Source organism: Manis pentadactyla, chromosome 14 (assembly GCF_030020395.1).
Source record: "Manis pentadactyla isolate mManPen7 chromosome 14, mManPen7.hap1, whole genome shotgun sequence".
Lineage (NCBI taxonomy): Eukaryota > Metazoa > Chordata > Mammalia > Pholidota > Manidae > Manis > Manis pentadactyla.
The window spans coordinates 67,251,202-67,271,560 of NC_080032.1; the positions used below are offsets into that span (position 1 = coordinate 67,251,202).

At 35.2% G+C, this 20,359-nt stretch overlaps 1 protein-coding gene and 1 pseudogene across 1 annotated transcript in view; both read right to left on the bottom strand.

The window, feature by feature from the left end:
* The window catches only part of LOC130680517 (uncharacterized), a 634,026-nt gene that overhangs the window by 223,701 nt on the left and 389,966 nt on the right, over window positions 1-20,359 (bottom strand). The gene's annotated exons all lie outside the window — the stretch shown is intronic.
* LOC130680519 (olfactory receptor 4P4-like) lies at window positions 9,773-10,733 on the bottom strand (annotated as a pseudogene).

Below are 20,359 nucleotides of genomic sequence, written 5' to 3' on the forward strand. Positions count from 1 at the left end.
GCTTTAAGTATTTTCGAACTTCTCTTGTAATTTCTTTGACCCATTTGTTGTTTAAGAGTATGTTATTTAATTTCCACGTATTTGTAAGTTTTCCAGTTTTCCTTTTTGTATTTGTTCCTAGTTTGATTCCATTATGATCAAAAAAGATATTTTGTATGATTTCAGTTATTTTAAATTTACTGAGACTTGTGTTGTAGCCTAACATTCTCTCCTGGACAATGTTCCATATTCACTTGAGAAGAATGTATATCCTGTTTTTGCTGAGTGAAGTGATCTACAGAAATGTTAGGTCTGATTGGTTTTTAGTGAGTGCTGTTTAAGTTATTTTCCTTACTGATCTTGTTATCTGGTTATTCTATTCATTACTGAAAGTGAAGTATTGAAGTCTCCAACTACTATTACTCAGTTGTTGCTTCAGCCCTTTATTTGTCATTTTGCCATTTGATTAGACTGTTTAATCCATTCACATTTAATATTATTGATAAAATTGGATTTATATCTGACATTTTACTTTTTGTTTTCTATATGTCTGTTGTTTTTGGGGTTCCTTTTTCTCTCCTTAATGTTTTCTTTTGCATTAGTGAAAATTCTCCAATGTACAACTTTACTTTCTTTCATGATTTTTTCACTACATTTTACAAACTTATTTTCTTAGTGGCTACTATAGAGAATACCATTATAAACCTTAATTTACCATAATCTGCTTTAGATTGATACTAACTTATTTCCAGTGAGATGTAGAAACATTGCTCCTATCGAGTTCCATCTCTTACCCTTCCTTTTGTGCACTCTTGCTATATGTATTACTTCTGAATATGTTACAAACCCCAAACATGGTTATCATTACTTTTATATATTTTAATGTTTTCTAGGTGTTGGATTAAAAATGGCAGCATTAGAGGAGAGACAGAGGCTTCCTCTTAAAACTGTATACAATTAGAAAATAAAGTTAGTGCAACTAATCCTGAGAGAACAACAGGAAAGAGGATGGTGCCAGAATGCACACACCTGGAGAAAAGAGCAGACCTCATCGAATGGGGTAATGTACCAGAGCTGTGGCTCCACGGGACCCGAGCTCTTCCCCCACCCCAGCTCACCAGCAGGAGGTAGAGAAACAGAGCAGGGAGGGAGTAGAAGGCCTGGGACTGCTGAATACCTAGCTCCAGAGATCTGCTCTGGGAGCACAAACCTACATTTCATGGTGCTTTCATGACACTCGCATGATTACAGGGTTGAAAAACTAATAAAGGCAGAGTTCCTGGAGAGACTGAGATTCCAGCTGCTTGTGGAAAGCAGGGATTCATATCCAGCTGCTCTAGGACAAAAGCTTATACCTGTGTGCTGAGCCCACTGGTTCAGGCAGTGGAGACAGGCATAGCAGCCAGGAAGCAGGAAACAGCTCTTTCCTCCCCCCAGGCACCAATACTGCTCCCCTGTGACCCCCGACATTGCTTCAGGGGCTGAGCAGCTCCAGAGTAGAGCTCCTGGACACTAGAGGGGGCCATATACAAATATGAAATGCCAAAGGAATCTTGTCCCGAGTAAAATTAATATAACTCTGGAGAAAGATTTAAATGACATGGACCTTATAACTCTTCCTGAAAGGGAGTTCAAAATAAAAATCATCAACATGCTAATGGAGGTATGGAAAGATATCCAAGAACTCAAGAATGAACTCCGGTTGGAGATCCAGTCATTGAAGAGCACAATGGAGGGTATTAAAAGCAGGTTGGATATGGTGGACGAGATGATAAATTAAATAGAAACTAGAGAAAAAGAATACAAAGAAGCTGAGGCACAGAGAGAAAAAAGTATCTCTAAGAATGAAAGACTATTGAGAGAACCGTGTGACCAATCCAAATGGAACAATATTCGCATTATAGGGATACCAGAGGAAGAAGAGAGAAAGGGATAGAAAGTGTCTTTGAGGAGGTAGTTGCTGAAAACTTCCCCAATCTGAGGAAGGAGATAGTCTCTCAGGCCATGGAGATCCACAGATCTCCCAACACAAGGGACCGAAGAAAGACAACACCAAGACATATAGTAATAAAATTAGCAAAGATCAAGGATAAGGACAGACTATTAAAAGCAGCCAGATAGAGAAATAAGATCATATACAAAGGAAAGCCCATCAGGCTAACATCAGACTTCTCAGCAGAAACCTTAGAGGCCAGAAGGGAGTGGCATGATGAATTTAATGCAATGAAGCAGAAGGGCCTGGAACCGAGATTAATTTATCCAGAAGGATTATCATTTAAATTTGAAGGAGGGATTAAACAATTTCCAGATAAGCAAAAGCTAAGAGAATTTACCTCCCACAAACCATCTCTACAGTCTATTTTGGAGCGACTGCTATAGATGGAAGTGTTCCTAAGTTTTAATAGCTGTCACCAGAGGTAATAAAACCCCAGTAAAGAAAGTAGAACAGCTAATTACTAAGCAAATGCAAAATTAAATTAACTATCCTCAAAGTCAATCAAGGGATAGACAAAGAATACAGAATATGATATGTAATATATAAAGAATGGAGGAGGAAGAAAAAGGAGGAGAAAAAGAAAAGAACCTTTAGATTGTATTTGTAACAGCATATTAAGTGAGTTAAGTTAGACTCTTAGATAGTAAGGAAGTTAACCTTGAACCTTTGGTAACCACAAATCTAAAACCTGCAATGGCAATAAGTACATACCTATCAATAATCACCCTAAATGTCAATCAAAAGACATAGAGTCATTGAATGGAAAAACAAGGCCCATCTATATGCTACCTACAAGAGACTCACTTTAAATCCAAAGACATACACAGACTAAAAGTGAAGGGATGGAAAAAGATATTTCATGCAACTAACAGAGAGAAAAATGAAGGAGTTGCAGTACTAGTATCAGACAAAATAGACTTCAAAACACACAAAGTAACAAGAGACAAAGAAGGACATTACATAGTGGTAAAGGGGTCAATCCAACAAGAAGCTATAACCACTATAAATATCTATGTTCCCAACACAGGAGCACCCACATATGTGAAACAAATACTAACAGAATTAAAAGGGGAAATAGAATGCAAAGCATTCATTCTACGAGACTTCAACACTCCACTCACTCTGAAGGACAGATCAATCAGACAGAAGATAAGTAAGAACACAGAGGCACTGAACAACACAATAGAACAGATGGACCTAACGGACATCTACAGAACTCTACACCCAAAAGCAACAGAATACACATTCTTCTCAAGGGCACATAGAACATTTTCAAGAATAGATCTTATACTAGGCCACAAAAAGAGCCTCAGTAAATTAAAAAAGACTGAAATTGTACCAACCAGCTTCTCAGATCACAAAGGTATGAAATTAGAAATAAATTATGCAAAGAAAATGAAAAATCCCACAAACACATGGAGGCTTCACAACATGCTCCTAAATAACCAATGGATCAATGACCAAATAAAAACAGAGATCAAGCAATATATGGAGACAAATGACAATAATAATTCAACACCACAAAATCTGTGGGAAGCAGCCAAGGCTCTGCTAAGAGGAAAGTATATCACAATACAGGCCTACCTCAAGACAGAAGAACAATCCCATATAAGCACTCTAAACTCACAATTAATGAAAGTAGAAAAAGAACAACAAATGAGGCCCAAAGTCAGTAGAAGGAGGGACATAATAAAGATTAGAGCAGAAATAAATAAAATTGAAAAGAATAAAACAATAGAAAGAATCAATGAAACCAAGTGCTGGTTCTTTGAGAAAATAAACAAAATAGATAAACCCCTAGCCAGACTTATCAAGAAAAAAGGAGAGTCTGCACACATAAACAGAATCAGAAATTAGACAGGAAAAATCACTACGGACACCACAGAAATACAAAGAATTATTAGAGAATACTATGAAAAATTACATGCTAACAAACTGGATAACCCAGAAGAAATGGATAACTTTCTAGAAATATACACCCTTCCAAGGCTGACCAAGGAAGAAACAGAAAATCTGAACAGACCAATTACCAGCAACAAAATTGAACGGGTAATCAAAAACCTACCTAAGAATAAAACTCCTAGACCAGATGGCTTCACCGCTGAATTTTATCAAACATTTAGTGAAGACCTAATACCCATTCTCCTTAAAGTTTTCCAAAAAATAGAAGAGGAGGTAATACTTCCAAACTCATTCTATGAGGTTCGCATCACTCTAATACCAAAACCAGGCAAAGACACCACAAAAAAGAAAATTACAGACCAATATCCCTGATGAACATACATGCAAAAATACTCAACAAAATATTAGCAAATCAAATTCAAAAATACATCAAAAAGATCATCCATCACGATCAGGTAGGGTTTATGCCAGGGATGCAAGGATGGTACAACATTCGAAAATCCATCAACATCATCCACCACCTCAACAAAAAGAAGGACAAAAACCACATGATCATCTCCATAGATGCTGAAAAAGCATTTGACAAAATTCAACATCCATTCATGATAAAAACTCTCAACAAGATGGGCATAGAGGGTAAGTACCTCAACATAATAAAGGCCATTTATGACAAACCCACAGCTAACATTATACTTAACAGTGAGAAGATGAAAGCTTTTCCTTTAAGATCGGGAATGAGATAAGGATGCCCACTCTCCCCACTTCTATTCAACATAGTACTGGAGGTCCTTGCCACAGCAATCAGACAACACAAAGAAATAAAAGGCATCCAGATTGGCAAGGAAGAAGTTAAACTGTCCCTGTTTGCAGATGACATGATATTGTACATAAAAAACCCTAAAGAATCCACTCCAAAACTACTAGAGCTAATATCTGAATTCAGCAAAGTTGCTGGATACAAAATTAATACACAGAAATCTGTGGCATTCCTATACACTAACAATGAACTAGCAGAGAGAGAAATCAGGAGAACAATTCCATTCACAACTGCATCAAAAAGAATAAAATGCCTAGGAATAAACCTAACCAAGGAAGTGAAAGACCTATACTCTGAAAACTACCAGACACTCATGAGAGAAATTAAAGAAGATACCAGTAAATGGAAACACATCCCATGCTCATGGATAGGAAGAATTAATATTGTCAAAATGGCCATCCTGCCTAAAGCAATCTATAGATTCAATGCAATTCCTATCAAAATACAAACAGCTTTCTTCAATGAACTGGAGAAAATCATCCTAAAATTCATATGGAACCACAAAAGACCTCGAATAGCCAAAGCAATCCTGAGAAGGAAGAATAAAGCAGGGGGAATCACGCTCCCCGACTTCAAGCTGTACTACAAAGCCACAGTAATCAAGACAATTTGGTACTGGCACAAGAACAGACCCATAGACCAATGGGACAGACTAGAGAGCCCTGACATAAACCCAACCATATATGGTTAATTAATCTATGTACATAGGGTTTAAACAGTAAAAGTATTATTTATGTTAGAAATAATGGTTGTACAAAAATAGAAAGTTTTTCTAAAATTATTTTAATTAGATCATTTTTAAAAATCACAAATTTTTAATAATTACAGAGATATTCACTATAAAAATCCCCTTTATATAGTAATGAGGGCATGGTATTGGTAATAAACAAACAGAGTAGCTATACAATTTATTATTCAAACTGAGCCCCATTTGAGTGTAGAAGAGTGGATCTACTAGTAATTATGATGAGAGACTAGACATAAAAGTGGGATTGTGTCAGGAAATGAGTTGGGCTGACTACTTTTGAATGTCTGAGAAGTATGGGCACCCTAGTGAAAAGGCTAGAGGTACTGACATTGAGGAATCTCCAATTAATATTACTTGGAACCAATTGAATTGTGAAAACAAATATAAACACTGGTACTGAAACTACCTGAAGTAGAGATTGCTTAAATATATATTTTTTCCTTTGAAATCAAAAGTAAAACTACAAATTTCTAGTTACTATAAAACTTCTATATATCTGGATATTTATAATCTATAGAATTGAATGTTTTCAAATAATTAATCATTTTTTTCTTAATTATTTAATGAAATAGGACTCATTGGACATCATGAAAATAACATGATGGAACGAAGTAAACCATTACATTGCACAGCTAAGGGAGGAAGTAACATAGACTGAATGTATCAATGAATACATACATGGAAAGGCAAAATAATGCCATAGCACAGTGTATGATGAAAAATTTAGAGAAGTGCAAATGGAGAAATATGATTAGAGACTTGTCCATAAAAGGGACATGTTTATATAGGCATTAAAAATTCAGGAGAAGTGTTGTTAGAGCAGTTGATCCAGAAATGTAACTGCATCTTACTGAAATGATTATGCAGTCTACATCATGACAAATGCCCATTACATTAGTTCGTTAAAAGTAACTCTAACCCTCTAGTTTTGAAATAGAGATCTAACTATCATTTTATTTTACAGATGAGTAAACTGAAACTGAGAGGATTAAAATTACTTTAAGCATAAAACTGCAACCTAGGCAGGCATTTAAATGTTCCAGTAAAGAAAAAAATCACATATAAATTGATGGCAACTGTCAAAGTTTTATTTCAAGTTTGACTGCGAGGGGGAAATCATAAAAGCGAGATTAGAGATTTCACTTTTGAAAGTGACATGTTTAGGAGAAAAAAGTAGAAGATAGAGTTCGATGAGATTTTTAGAGTAGACACAATGGAGGAGTGCATAAAGTTTTTAAGTAAAACACAGTTTGATGAGTGAATCCATATCCCCCAAAGATGTTCTTATTACATTAAATTCCATCAGAAAATTGCTCAAATGCTTTTCTCCCCAGGAGGGTCTCTGAAGTGTGTCAAAATGTCTTTCCCCAATTATGAGGAGTTTTTTTCCTTCTTAGGCTCCTTCTTTGAGGAAATCTTTAAAGATGTTTCACCAGGAAAATTACTTATTCATATTGTAATTTTGTGCTACATCATTATTTGAATATGTTACTTAAACTTTTTACATTTGGAACTGGATTTTTAAATTGCACTTGGGCTTGATATATATTTCAAATGCAATATTTGGCAATAATACCAGTTTTCCATTCATCCTCTTTCTCTCTCTCCCTCCCTCTCTCTCTGTGTGTATATATATATATATTCATATATATATATATTATTCACGCACTGAATATATATATTCACACACGCACACTCATATATGCATATATATATGAATTCTTTATACAAGATACATATATTATATACATTCCAAAGTGTGTTGGGGGGTTCTCACCAGTGGAACCTGGGCATAGCTGTGGGACACTGACTCTCTGTCATGTGGACTGGTATGCTATAGTTGGACACAAAAGTTAATGCTATTACACCTTGTCAGGGCAAGAGAGAAACACCATTACACGTGACTGCAATTCCCTCACAGAAAAATTCTGAGATTCTCTAGGAAGCTTGAAAGAAAAAGCATCATCATTAAACAAATAAAAAGAAACAAGTTGAGGGAGAAGGGCTTTCCTACACCCAGAAATGGAATAGACGATTGGTTGGCAAGGGGATAAACTAGTTTTAAAAGTGAAAAATAAGAAGAGAAAAAAGTTATAGGAAAATAAAGGTTTTGTGATAATGAAAGAAGCTTCTCATCAAAGCCGGTAGCAAATATAGAAAAAAGATTTCTAAGAGTAACTCCATCTTTCTTAGCAACCAATTCCTAAAAATGTACAGGGCACAGCTACTTATTTATATTGGAAAATATGCAAAAAGTATAACTATGCAAAAAGTAATTTCATTGGCAAGAAATGATAAATTTAGAATTTATGGATGAAAGTGATGATCATCAATGTTGATAAAAATTGAAATATATGCGATTATAATCACCCCCTTTGGAAAAATTTATCCTTACTCAATAACTAAGTCTTCTCAATTTACTCTCCATGAGAAAGTAACTCAGAGACCCCATCACTAAATCTACTCTGTATTTCCTGTTAAATATTATTTTTGGATTATGTTTAAGTTGAATTTAAATAGTAAATGAAAAATATTTTACTTTGAAAATAATCACTTATTTTGAAGTATTTACATGCTCCTTTTTGTATCAAATCCAGTTGTGGTTTATTTCTTGATAGTATATATTCAAAGGCAAACTAGTTAAAATAGCATGAGTTCATCCTCCATGACTTATTAAACAGGACGATTGAGTAATCTCCGAGGCATATTGAACTTGTTAAGAATCAATATATGTATCTTGGAGAAAATAGTGGATAGAGAATATAAAGGGAAAACAAATTACATAGCACGGGACTGTCTTTCCCTGAATCTCCTCCAGCGCTGGAGTGTGCCTAAGACACGAGGCGTCATTCTGCTCCCCACCTTCGTGGATTTCAGCTGTTAAGACTCCTCGTACAGTGTGCGTCTCTTACAGGGGTGGATGATTGAATTCCATCTTTACTATGTGCTAGGTGAGTCATGTTGGATAATTTTAACCACACTCAATGCTCATCTCATACTGACTTAAGAACCCAATGCATATAAGATGTGACTTTAAGATCTTTTATTAATGCCAAGAATGACTTAATATATGAAAGATATGTACACATATGTAAAGATAATTATCTTAAAATCATTGGGCTTTCTATATACTAACCACAAATAGTGAGGAAGCAGTAAAAATATTGTATTCCTCTAGCAACAGCAGATGAAATACATAGGGAAAAAAATAAGAAATATGACACATTTATTTGAATAAATGAGAAGATTTTACTCTAAGCTATTAAAGAAGAAGACTTCAATAGACTCTAGCATGCTCTTGGAGGGGAGAACTGAATATTATAAAGATGTTATTCCCCACCAAATTAATTTATTAGTTATAACTCCAATCAAAACCCCAAGAGAGAAATCCTGAGACTTAAAAGAAAGAATCACTGGCTCATAACTTGGAAGAATTGACTTGATTTCTTTCTAGTATCACCTATTCAATAGTTTAAGCTACACTTGTTTCATTTAAATTTATGTAGAGGTTTATGCTACGGAAAAATTATGAAGTGGGTTGAGATAGGAGGTTTTCAAACAAATATCTAAAAGTACAAAGGCCCACACACTGTCAGTGTCTTTTGCCACTTCACAGCCTTTTTCAGTACCACCAAAAGAAACAATGAAATAAGAATTTCAGTCAGACATCTTAATTTGGAGTATGTATGTGTGTGAGTGACTATCTTTATATAAATTGACTTTTTTTCTTGTAAAACTGACTTTATGAATAAGAAATATTACATATTCAAACTCTGTTTGGAAATTGGAAAAGGAATATATGCATAAACCTGAGAACTAACCCAGTACTATGTACTATGTTGCCTGATTCCTGGATGTCTTGTCTCGCTGCTTAGATCCAGGGTGGAACCCTTTCTCATCCATAGTCATGGCTGTATGAAGCTAAAATGTATTGAAGTAGAGAAATAATTGAAGAGTACATATCAGCCAAATGGTGATGCTCAATGTTCAAGTGCTCATTCAACCATGAAGGTGATTACTCTAAGGGAAGAGAAGCAGAGCTATGTGACAAAATATTCATATATTCATTCAATAAATATTTATTGAGCTCCTAATAATGTGCTATATACTTTGTCTATCAGCAGGAAATTCACAATGAAATAAGTATGACATGACCCCAACATTCATAGAGTAAAACTTAATGAAGAATGAAAACAAGGGAAGCACATCAGAACAGAGGAAAACCGCTGAGGACGAGCAGGGGTTGAAGGCTTGGCTTTTACACATTGTGCCTGGTTTCCCATTGTTAGGAGGGAATGGAAGAGGGCAGGAGTGATGAGAAGATAGCCATTCACATCACAAGATGAACAGCCTTCCGGTCACTGGCTTCCTTTCCCAAAAGCTTTTACTGCACCGGGTTCTCCTTATGGCCTGTTTCATCTCTGTGTTTCTAATCTGTAAATAAGAGGGTTGAGCATGGGGACAATAACTGCGTAGAAGAGTGTCAACACTTGGTCTACCGGTAAAATTGTGGCAGGTCAATGTAAACAAAGATGACAGGTACAAAAAACAGGATTACAAATGTGATGTGGGAACTGCAAGTGGAAAGAGCCTTGTGGCAGCTTTCTACAGAATATGCTCTCATGTTACATAATATCACAAAGTAGGAGGCCATCAAAACCATGGGGATCACCAGTCTCATCAGGCCAGAATTGGCAATGACTAAGAAACCAATTTTGTGTGTATCAGTGCAAGCTAGTTTCAACAAAGGATATACGTCACAGAAATAGTGATCTATTTCATTGGGGCCACAGAAAGGTAAAAAAAATAGTAAGAAGAAACAGGCCAAGGGAATGCGGAAAACCGCCTCGCACATGAGGACATTAGAACCGAGTTACACCTTTGCCTATTCATGATGATGGCATAGTGGAGCGGCTTGCAGATGGCCACATAGTGGTCATAGGCCATTCCTGTGAGGCTGAAGACCTCAATCCCCCAAACAAGTGTGTGGCAAAATGTTGCATTATGCAGTTTTTATAGGAAATGACCTTCCTGTCTGTCAGTAGGTCGGTCATTAGTTTGGGTGTCACAGTGGAGGTGTAGAAGAGGACTGAGAGGGCAAGGTAATTAAGGAAGAAGTACATGGGCTGGTTAATTAACTGACTGCGCATGACAGAGACCATGATAATCAAATTCCCTAACCAAATAGCCAAGTAACAGAGTAAGAAAAATAGAAAGCAGAAAATCCAAACTTTCTTATTCTTAGAAAGTCCCAACAGAATAAATTCAGTAACATTATTCCTATTTTCCATGCTCTGGTCTGATTCTGAAGAAAGTTATCTGAAATGACAAAAGTAATATAAAAAATTATTGATGAGAAAACAGGAATCTCATATCTAATTAAAATGGCACAAATGCAATTTTTGAGGGCTTAGCCATTTTAAGAGCCACTGAAGTCACTCATTCATTTCACAAAATGCTTTGAGTACCCAGTGGCAATACTCTCCTAAGAAATGAGGACACAGTGATGAAGTCCCAGCTTTTGTGTAATTTAAATTCTTTTGGGAAGAAGCAGGAAATTATACTTGTCAAAAATAAATAATAAACAAATAAATAAATGTGTAAATTCAAGTAGTGCTAAGTAGGGCAAAACATAATGCATCACCTTAAGATGTAAACTGGAGTTAACCACAGAACTTACCTGACTGGATGGTTTCCAATCAGATCACAAAAACCGTGGTTTATACAGAGTTTGGCATATAGTCAATGTTAAATAAACATTCAGTAAAGAAAAAAACTGAGAAATAAACAATGTACTATAACCCTGAAGGAATAATACAATATTAGAAATAACCAACCAGCCATTAGGTAATGCATGATAGAACTGAAGCACAAATATTTTTCTGAATTGGTTTGTAATCTTTTTGGATTTATAAGAGGAAATAACTAGAATTTACTCCATGAAACTTCTATATTTCTTAAAAGTTATTTGTAGGTTCTATTGGGTAATGTTTCTCCAGCACTGCTTTTCTTATTTTTCTTGCAGGATTATAGTAAAAACAACCTTAGTTTAAAAACTTAATTATTGGTTCAGGAACTTTTTAAATAAATTGTCACGTTTATACATCATTGATGTCTTCTGCTTTTAGGTTAAATTGGAGGTATTCGACTATAAGCAAAACTAAACTTAATGCTAATTAAGAGATATGCATGTTTTTTCTTTTTTTAATTTAGAATTATTATTTATTTAAGAGTTGGTGTAGCTTCTTTATAAGAAATATATATCTGAAGTTCAAAAATATTACATCCAAGTTACATACTTAAAGCAACATAACATTTAAGTAAATTAACAATGGTTATTTCATGATGGATAGACTATGGAGATTTTCAATTTCCAATTTATATTCTTCATTTTCTAAAAATCTTGCCATGCACATATTTATTTTCATAAAAGGAAATACTTTGTAAATAAAAGTATCTTTTACATTACTAATGATTATGATTTATATTTATTTGAAAATGTCTTTATAAATATGACTGCCCACTTATCCTTTAAATGTAGTTTAAAATATATTAGAATTGTACCCACTACAATCTGGAAGCCTACTCTCATTTTTATAGGAAACTAAGACCAGGAATTCACACTAATAATCATTCACCCCTAAGTGAAAATTTATTGAGAGACAGAAGTGCACTGATCTTTACCAGGTTTCTTTATCTTGAATCATTGATCAGACCTGCAAATTTTGTTGAAATTTGCCAAGTAAATAGGAATATTTCAATTATTGGTGTCAGTAATGCCAAAGGTCTTGCAATGTCAGATGAATGAGTAAAGACAGAAAATTTCAAAACATTACACAATTTTGAATACTGTTGTCATAAGACTGTGACTCTGGGTCCGGAGAGAAGAAACGATATGAAGACCAACAAAAAATTTCTCCATTTTTTTTCTGCTCATCTACTTTTTCAAAATAGGTAAATTATCAGAGAAGTTATTTGAATTACATTTCAGCAGGCAATCAATTGTGTTTGCCTAGGTTGGAAATACACAGAAAATAGGCTTCCCCAATTTCAAAATAGTTCCCACAAACACAAGGCAGTAAAAATGATGCTTTGCCACTTTGACCAATCATTTTCTCCCTTACTTTCTTAGAAATCTGCCCACACAATTGGCATGATTCCTTAGAAGAATTTGTCTTCCTATTGTGTTAAATAGAAACAGTTATACTTGCCTTCTAGGTAATCATCTGGTAAATGCACTCTGTCAGTTGACAAAAGAACTAGCTTTTTCTCCAATTCTGTTGTTCAGTTGCTCATTCCTTAGGATTTCAGGCTCCCATCCATACAGTATAGGAGTTGGATTAGATAATCTCTGAAGATGTCTCCAGATTCTGAGAGTGTGTGACTCCTGATTCTCCATTAGTTTGGAGAAAACCCTAGTCTGCCTGCACCCTGCCTTGCTCCACTGGATACACTGAGACTATGGACACTATGGTATCAGCAATTTCATTAGCATTTCTGTGCCTCAGTTTCCTTCTCTGTAAAACTGAGATAATGGCAATACCTCCCAATAGGGTGATATTTTAAAGTAAAAAGTTAATAAATATGAATTTCTTAGAAGAGCCCCTGGAAAGCATTACACATCCAGTAATTGTTGGCCAGCTTCTACAATTACTAAAAGATGAACGGTCTAGAGAAAATGTAAAGACACCAGGTTGGGAGCTAAATCTTGTATTATCCATCTCTCCACACTGTTGGAAATATCTGAAGCTTTGGACATAGACCCTGGTTCAAACATAGATACTTAAATGCAAGATTCTTCCCCTCCTTGAACATTTTTTCTCTACTTACATAAAATGAACACTGAGGTGCCTAATCTAAGGATTATGGTGAAATTCAAATAAACTTACACATGAAACTCAATGCTCAAAAATATACTTGCTCCCCTGCATCTTTGGAATTCCCCCAGTGTTATAAAGTTTGGAGGTACCAAAGATATTCAAGTAGTAGTAGATCCTAGGAATTAAGAAGGCAAGTTCTGGAGCTACACAAAATGAGATAGAATCCAGCTCCAAAATTAACTCTAGGGCATAATCTAGGACAAAATATGTACACAGTTTCTTCATTTATAAAATGAGTAATAATATAATTAACTCTGAGGTCTGTTGTAAGTATTTAATGGTTCATTTATGTAGAAGTTCAAGACAGACCTGGTATATTAAGATTAATCATTTAATAAATATATTTTATCACTGATATTATATATTTATGTCCTATCAGTGGGCATAAATATAAATTAAAAATGGCTTGTCATTTTATTATTCCTATTATAAATGTTAGGCTGGAGAAAGGAAAAACAAGGACATGCAAACAGAACAGAGAGATGCCACAGGGAGAGAACAGACCAGACCCCAAAGTCCGTGCCGTATATGGAAAGGGGACAGCTCTCCCTGAATTCCATCTTGATGTGCCAACTAAGACCCGGATGTCAGCCTCCTCCCTCTTGGAAAGAAAAAAGTTTCTAGTTGACTATTATGTCACCTTTAGCCAATCATACCTCTCAACACCCCCCCTAAGATAGTTTGCCCACTCCTCCCCCTCCTAATCCCTTATAAGCACCCCACCTCCCTAACCGGGCGTGACTTCTCCCTCTGGCTTGTAGTGCCCAGGCAGCGAGAACATCACCCGGGGGTATTTAAATAAATTACCTGGCCCTTTGTTGCCTCTCTTTGCCTGCTTATTCTGGCTAGAATTTATCTTACAATAAATTTTAAAGAGCTTATTAAAAATACATAATATTTCAATATGGATAAATAACGGCAGGTAAATAAAACACAGCATAGTTTCCCTGCTATGAACAATCTATTCTATCTTACTTACAAACTGGGGTTTCTCGCATCCGGGAAATGTTCTCTCATTAAACAAAATCTTTCCCTCCTTGGTAGGGTTAAACTGACCTTTCTCCCCACAAACCTGCAGGTAAACTTCTTGCTCATTCCAGTCATTTAATGCTTTTGTTTTCTGGATGAACCCTACCTAAATTAGACGGATGTTCATATCCCCCTTTCATCTAAGAAAAACAAACTGTTTACTAAACTAAGAAAAAAGAAATATACCCCATAGATATTACATACTCTAGTAGGCCAATTAAAAATTTTGCTATACGTTTGCCTCCTCATCATTTTGAAATTGTACTGGTTCTTGTTTTTTAATCATTTTTATATCCAGTTCCTTCACTGAAATTCTGTCCCTTGACCTGCTAGCCTAGGACATCCTTCTTCCTATTCAACTTTTCTTCATCATAGTGATGTCGGGGTTCTTGTTTGCGGAGCCGAAGAATGAGCTTCACAAACAGTCAAGGTAGGAGAGCAAGGTACAGGCTTTTATTTAGAGATACAGTGAAAGGACACAGCTCCCGGCTCACGCCAGGAGGGGACAAGAGAGTCCGTAGCGGTGCGTTGTCTAGGGGGTTTTACAGGCAGCTGAGGATTTTTCCAGAACATGAAAAAAACTTAGGGGTGTGGATTTGTTAAGTGGTCTCTGAATATTTAGAATTAACTTAACACAAGCAACTTCCTCTGATGATTTCTCCCTGAGATACCAGCATCTTGGTCTGGGGGCACAGGAAACAAGGCCACCTGCTCAGCCCCCCAAGGTGGGCTGAGGTATTGTTTGCTAAAGATTAAGTTAAGAATTTCTAACGTCTTAACTTCTTGGGTATTAAAATACAATCTTATCTTTAAGGTGGAATCCTTCCTGCCTTTTACTGTGTTGTTTATGCCTGGGCTTACTTGCTAAATTAGTGGCCCAGTTTGCAAAATCACTTCATCAGATCTGAAGGAGGAAAGACAGCACATAGACCTGGGCCTTTTAGTATGATAAAGAGAACCTTACACATGATTATAAATGGTTAGCATAATAAAACATGTGCTACTCTTCTTTATCTGGGGAACATTAACAGATTTTATTGAAGAATGATTCTTGAGCTCAATGTTTAACATAGAGTTTTAGCAGGAGGGTTTCCTTGCATGTAGTTACATTGCTCTGACTGCAAATATCCTGCCCTGCCCCCTCCGGAGGCCCTCATCCTACTCTGACTACATCCACGGTCCCTGTCTCAATAGAATATGAAAGGCTAATGACATGATCAAATTTGTGAAATTTAAAAATAAAGTAAAACAAGTAAATCTAGTAATATTTTGATAGATATGGCACTGATAACTCGAATAGCTGTTGCACAATCTAAAGTCCATCCTTGCTAGTGGTTTATTATAGATGGAAGGCAAGACAGAAGCTTTCCTGAAATAGTAAAAATATCATTTTTAAAGATTCTGGATTTTTTTCCATTCAAAGTTTTATTAGAGAGGTTAGATAATTATTATAATTAGAATGATTTAAACATTCTTTTTAAGGAAAATGACTAGTACAATTATGAACTGGATTTAACTTACCAGCTGTTTAACTCACCAGATTTTTTGTAAGCTGAGGCTTCACACCTATAAGTCAAAATCTTTAAAAATCACATTACTGTGCAATAATAAATCTCAAATTGCATAAAGTCTCATGAGAGAACTCTTACGGTATCCATCAATAAAAATACATTTGATAAATTGAACCAAGCTTGGTAAATTTTGTAAATTTGCATATTTTAGCAAACTAATTTTCTATTCTTAAAAAGAAAAAGGAATTGTCTCTCTGACATTTACCTTTGTCTGTAGAAAAAACATTATATATATGTAGTTATATGCGGGCATTTAAAATTAATTCTGAGAAACATGTTATATAGAATAGCTCTCAATATCTCTGAGGGTTTAAAAATTTTCCACCAGTATACTTTGTCAAATACATAAACCATAGCTTAAATGTCTCTGTAATAATTATACCAAATGCAATAATTGTATTTCCCTGCTACATCAAGATCCAAAGCATTGAGATTAGACTTGGGACAAGGGGACCCTAGGGAAATGTTGTACCTAACCTTCCTATGTCAGGACACGGCAGAAGCAGGCGGCTGAGGGAAGCTAGGATAAGCTGAACTAAAAACATCAGAGTGCCCTACAGAGAGACTTACAAGCACTGAATGTGGACCAAGAATTTAATATTTAAATTTTCCCAGAAAAAAAGCGTATTAGGGTACTGGAATTTCTAACTGATGCCTGGAAAACACTCCTTGTTAATACACTTGCTCTTCCAGGAAGCTCTTCTGACCCCAGAGGTTTTCTTGCCAGGTGTGCAGGTAGCTTAGAAATTTATCTCTGTATCCAAACTCCATTCTAAAAATAAATTATTTTCTGATATATATATCATAGAAAATAGAGAAAACTATAACAGTAAATAAAATAGTCTCATCGATTCATTCATTTCAAAAAATATTTACTGTCACCTACATCTAAAAATTGTGAATTGGATAAAAGTAGTATGAAGAATTCACATAGTGGTGGACAACACAGTCTCAGCCCTCAATGAGGCAAGAGACTAAAGGAAGAGACAAATAATAAACATGAGAACAAACAAATGTAAAATCACAAGTAGTATATTCAAAAGAAAATTTCAGAAATTCAAAAGAAATTCCAGGGGTGCTAGTCTTTTTCATTTTAACTTATGGAAGCTTGATTAAGTAGCATATCTTTGACATTTTTGTTATACAGATATTTTTACTTGGGGGTCTCTTGAATCTGTTTGAATCTATTTTTTTAACCTTAAACAATATCGTCTTTTTATTTGTTCTAAAGCTGGAATTGTGTGATTTAATAATTTTTTAAAATTTAATTTATTATGTGCTTGGAAGATTATCAGATCTTTTCATTTATCACTGAAATTGTCATACACAGTGGATGTTTATGAATGGGTCTATTCTTATAGTTTTTTCTTTTAATTTAAGCAACACTTTAAGGCTTATATCTGAATGCTCAGATTTTTAATTTTCATGTTTATTCCCATTTCAAGAAAGCTACCTTTAATGGAAATTTATTATAATCTATTTGTTTCAGAATGTGAAGATAGGAAAACTTATGATTCTTATAGTTATCTAAATATCTTTACCTGAAATATTAATTACAATCTCCCTATGTGATTTTTAGTTCTTTTTCACTTTCTTCTCCATAGTGAGAGACCTTCTCAAGTTTTCAGCACTTGATTATCAGCATTTAAAATTTTGTTTTAATGCCATTAAAGATACTTTCAGTTTGTCTACTTAATTTTGTTTTCCCCATAGTTTTTAATCTAACTATTTCTGTTTTCACATCCATTTTCTTCTTTTTTTAAGTACTCAATAAATTTTATTGAACGAATAAATGAATTCTTACTAAAAAAGCATGTATAGGGTCATAAAAAAATCAAAGGACTTTACAAACATAAGTTTGATTAGGAACTTTTGAGTTTTCTGAAGAATGAGAACATAACTAGAAAAATTAGTATTATCATAATTAAGAACTCATATTTTTGGATTTTGCTCATTATAAAAAAAATGTTGAATCTTTAAAAAACAAAATTCAAACTACACATTAATCACTAACCTACTTAGTATAGAATATGAGACTGTATTTTTTTCCCAAGCAAGCTCATGCCACACACAATTAGCTGGATTACAACCAGGAAAATGCTAAAATGTCGAGAGAGTAAAAATTGTCCTTCTCTGACTTTTAAGAGAGTAAGTGATATTAGGAGATAGTTGGAAAATCTATTTTTTTCAAGCAGAGTGGGAAAAAGATACAGAACATTGAAGAATTTTCCTAGTGCTTGTAATATATGACAGCAAATTAACTTATGAATGTATAGAGGAGTCATTGGAAATACATCAGTGTTTCTGTGAGATTTAATGAAAGTGGAGCCTTGAAGACCCTTGAGATTAATTTTTTTTAATCCATGCTCTAGTGAAACCCATACCTACTTTTTACTTTTCCCCTACTCTTCTAGCTATCTTTTTTTTTTTTGAAGAACATTATGTTTACTAGGCTCTCCCCTACCCCAAGTCCCCCCCACAAACCCCATTACAGTCACTGTCCATCAGCATAGTAAGATGTTGTAGAATCACTACTTGTCTTCTCTGTGTTGCAAAGCCCTCCCCTTTCCCCCACCCCCCACATTATACATGCTAATCGTAATACCCCCTTTCTTCTTCCCCACCCTTATCCTTCCCTACCCTCCCATTCTCCCCAGTCTCTTTCCCTTTGGTAACTGTTAGTCCATTCTTGGGTTCTGTGATTCTGCTGCTGTTTTGTTCCTTCAGTTTTTCTTTTGTTCTTATACTCCACAGATGAGTGAAATCATTTGGTATTTGTCTTTCTCCACTTGGCTTATTTCACTGAGCATAATACCCTCTAGCTCCATCCATGTTGTTGCAAATGGTAGGATTTGTTACCTTGACACATCCATTTTCTCTTGAATGTCAATTTGTTCTCCATAAAACTTTCTGTTTCAGTTTTGTAGACATTCTCTTGCAACCTACTGAAGACAGCAGACTTTTCCTTCTTGTTCCCATAGGAAATAATTTTCAGAGTTCGAGCCTTTCTCTATGATAGAGATTATTTTTTATAAAATTTCTTTTTTCTTCTTCAATATTCTTTCACTGTCTTTTATTTTTTCCTATTCTTGTTGAAATAAATCAAATGATCTTCAGCTCCAGTGTTTGCCATCTGACAGATATTGGCATTATCCTTCATGACATCCCATATCCACCCTGACCTACAGCAGTAATGTGGTGATGCATAGCTCCTTGGCCATGTGACTCTGTCTATCTGGCTTTCATGTTGGAGTTTTGACTGAGACGTTTGTCTCCCTCTGGACTCCTGAGTCCAAGCACGCTCATATTCTAATTGTTTATTTCTTTTTGTTTCATGTCAGTTCAGATAAAGAATTTACTCAGCTTCTTTGGCTCTATCCAAAATCATCCACACATTGTGTCTGAAAATGTGTTCAGACCTAATATTCATTGAATAATTGCTCTGTGCCAACCAGTACTCTAAATTGCTACTCATTTAATACTTGGGCTAGTCTCATGGTTAGGTATTATCATTATTATTCCCTTTTTACAGTTGAGAGGATTGAAGTACAGATGTTGAGAAACTTTCCCAGAGTTTCCTAGTCAGTGGAAAATTTTCCTGGTGAATTTTTACTTATGTTTATATTCTCCACAAATAATTAATCCATCTAATATAATGACAATATTAAACCTTGAGCCTAGAAACAGTTAATGTCAGCCAAAACTTTTTTTGGATTATTTGACTTTTTATTATTGAATAGTAAGAGTTTTTATACATTCTAGATACACATCCTTTTTTAGATTCATGATTTGCAAATATATCCTTCCAGTCTCTGGATTGTCTTTACCATTTCTTCATGGTATACACTGAAACACAAAAGTGCTTGCTATTGTTATTTGCTTTTTAATTTGTTTAGTCACTGTCTGGATCATTTCAGTGAGGTCATTTTCTTTCCCGCAGGCTTGCTCAGGCCACAGCCATCCTAGGATGGCAGTGATTTTGATTGAGCTCTCTTCTCTTCCCTTGATTGCACTCAGGTGGCTAGCATCACCAATTGCTGCCTGTTGCTCAGTTGATTTCAACAGTGTTCTGAAGCATAAACTGCTCTGTAAACCATTCCGACCAAATCATGGGTTTTGAAAAGAATTGTATCTGAGGTCAGAGTTTGATACTTGTTTTAATCCCAAGAGGGTTCCTCAGCTGACTCATTTTTCAGTTTTGTTCTGTCAGCTTCCTGGCTTACCATTTAACCTACATCTCAAATCTCCTCCAAATTGCCTTTCACCACATTCCCCAGTGTTTTTGAGTGTGCCTTTAGGCTTGACTTCTTCCATGCTTTGTTGCAAATGACAATGCCAACTTACTCTCTTACAGCTCCTGAAGCCTGAAGTCAGTTTCACTGGGCCAAAACCTGGATTTTCTCAGGGCTGTGCTTTCTTTGGAGGCTCTGGCAGATA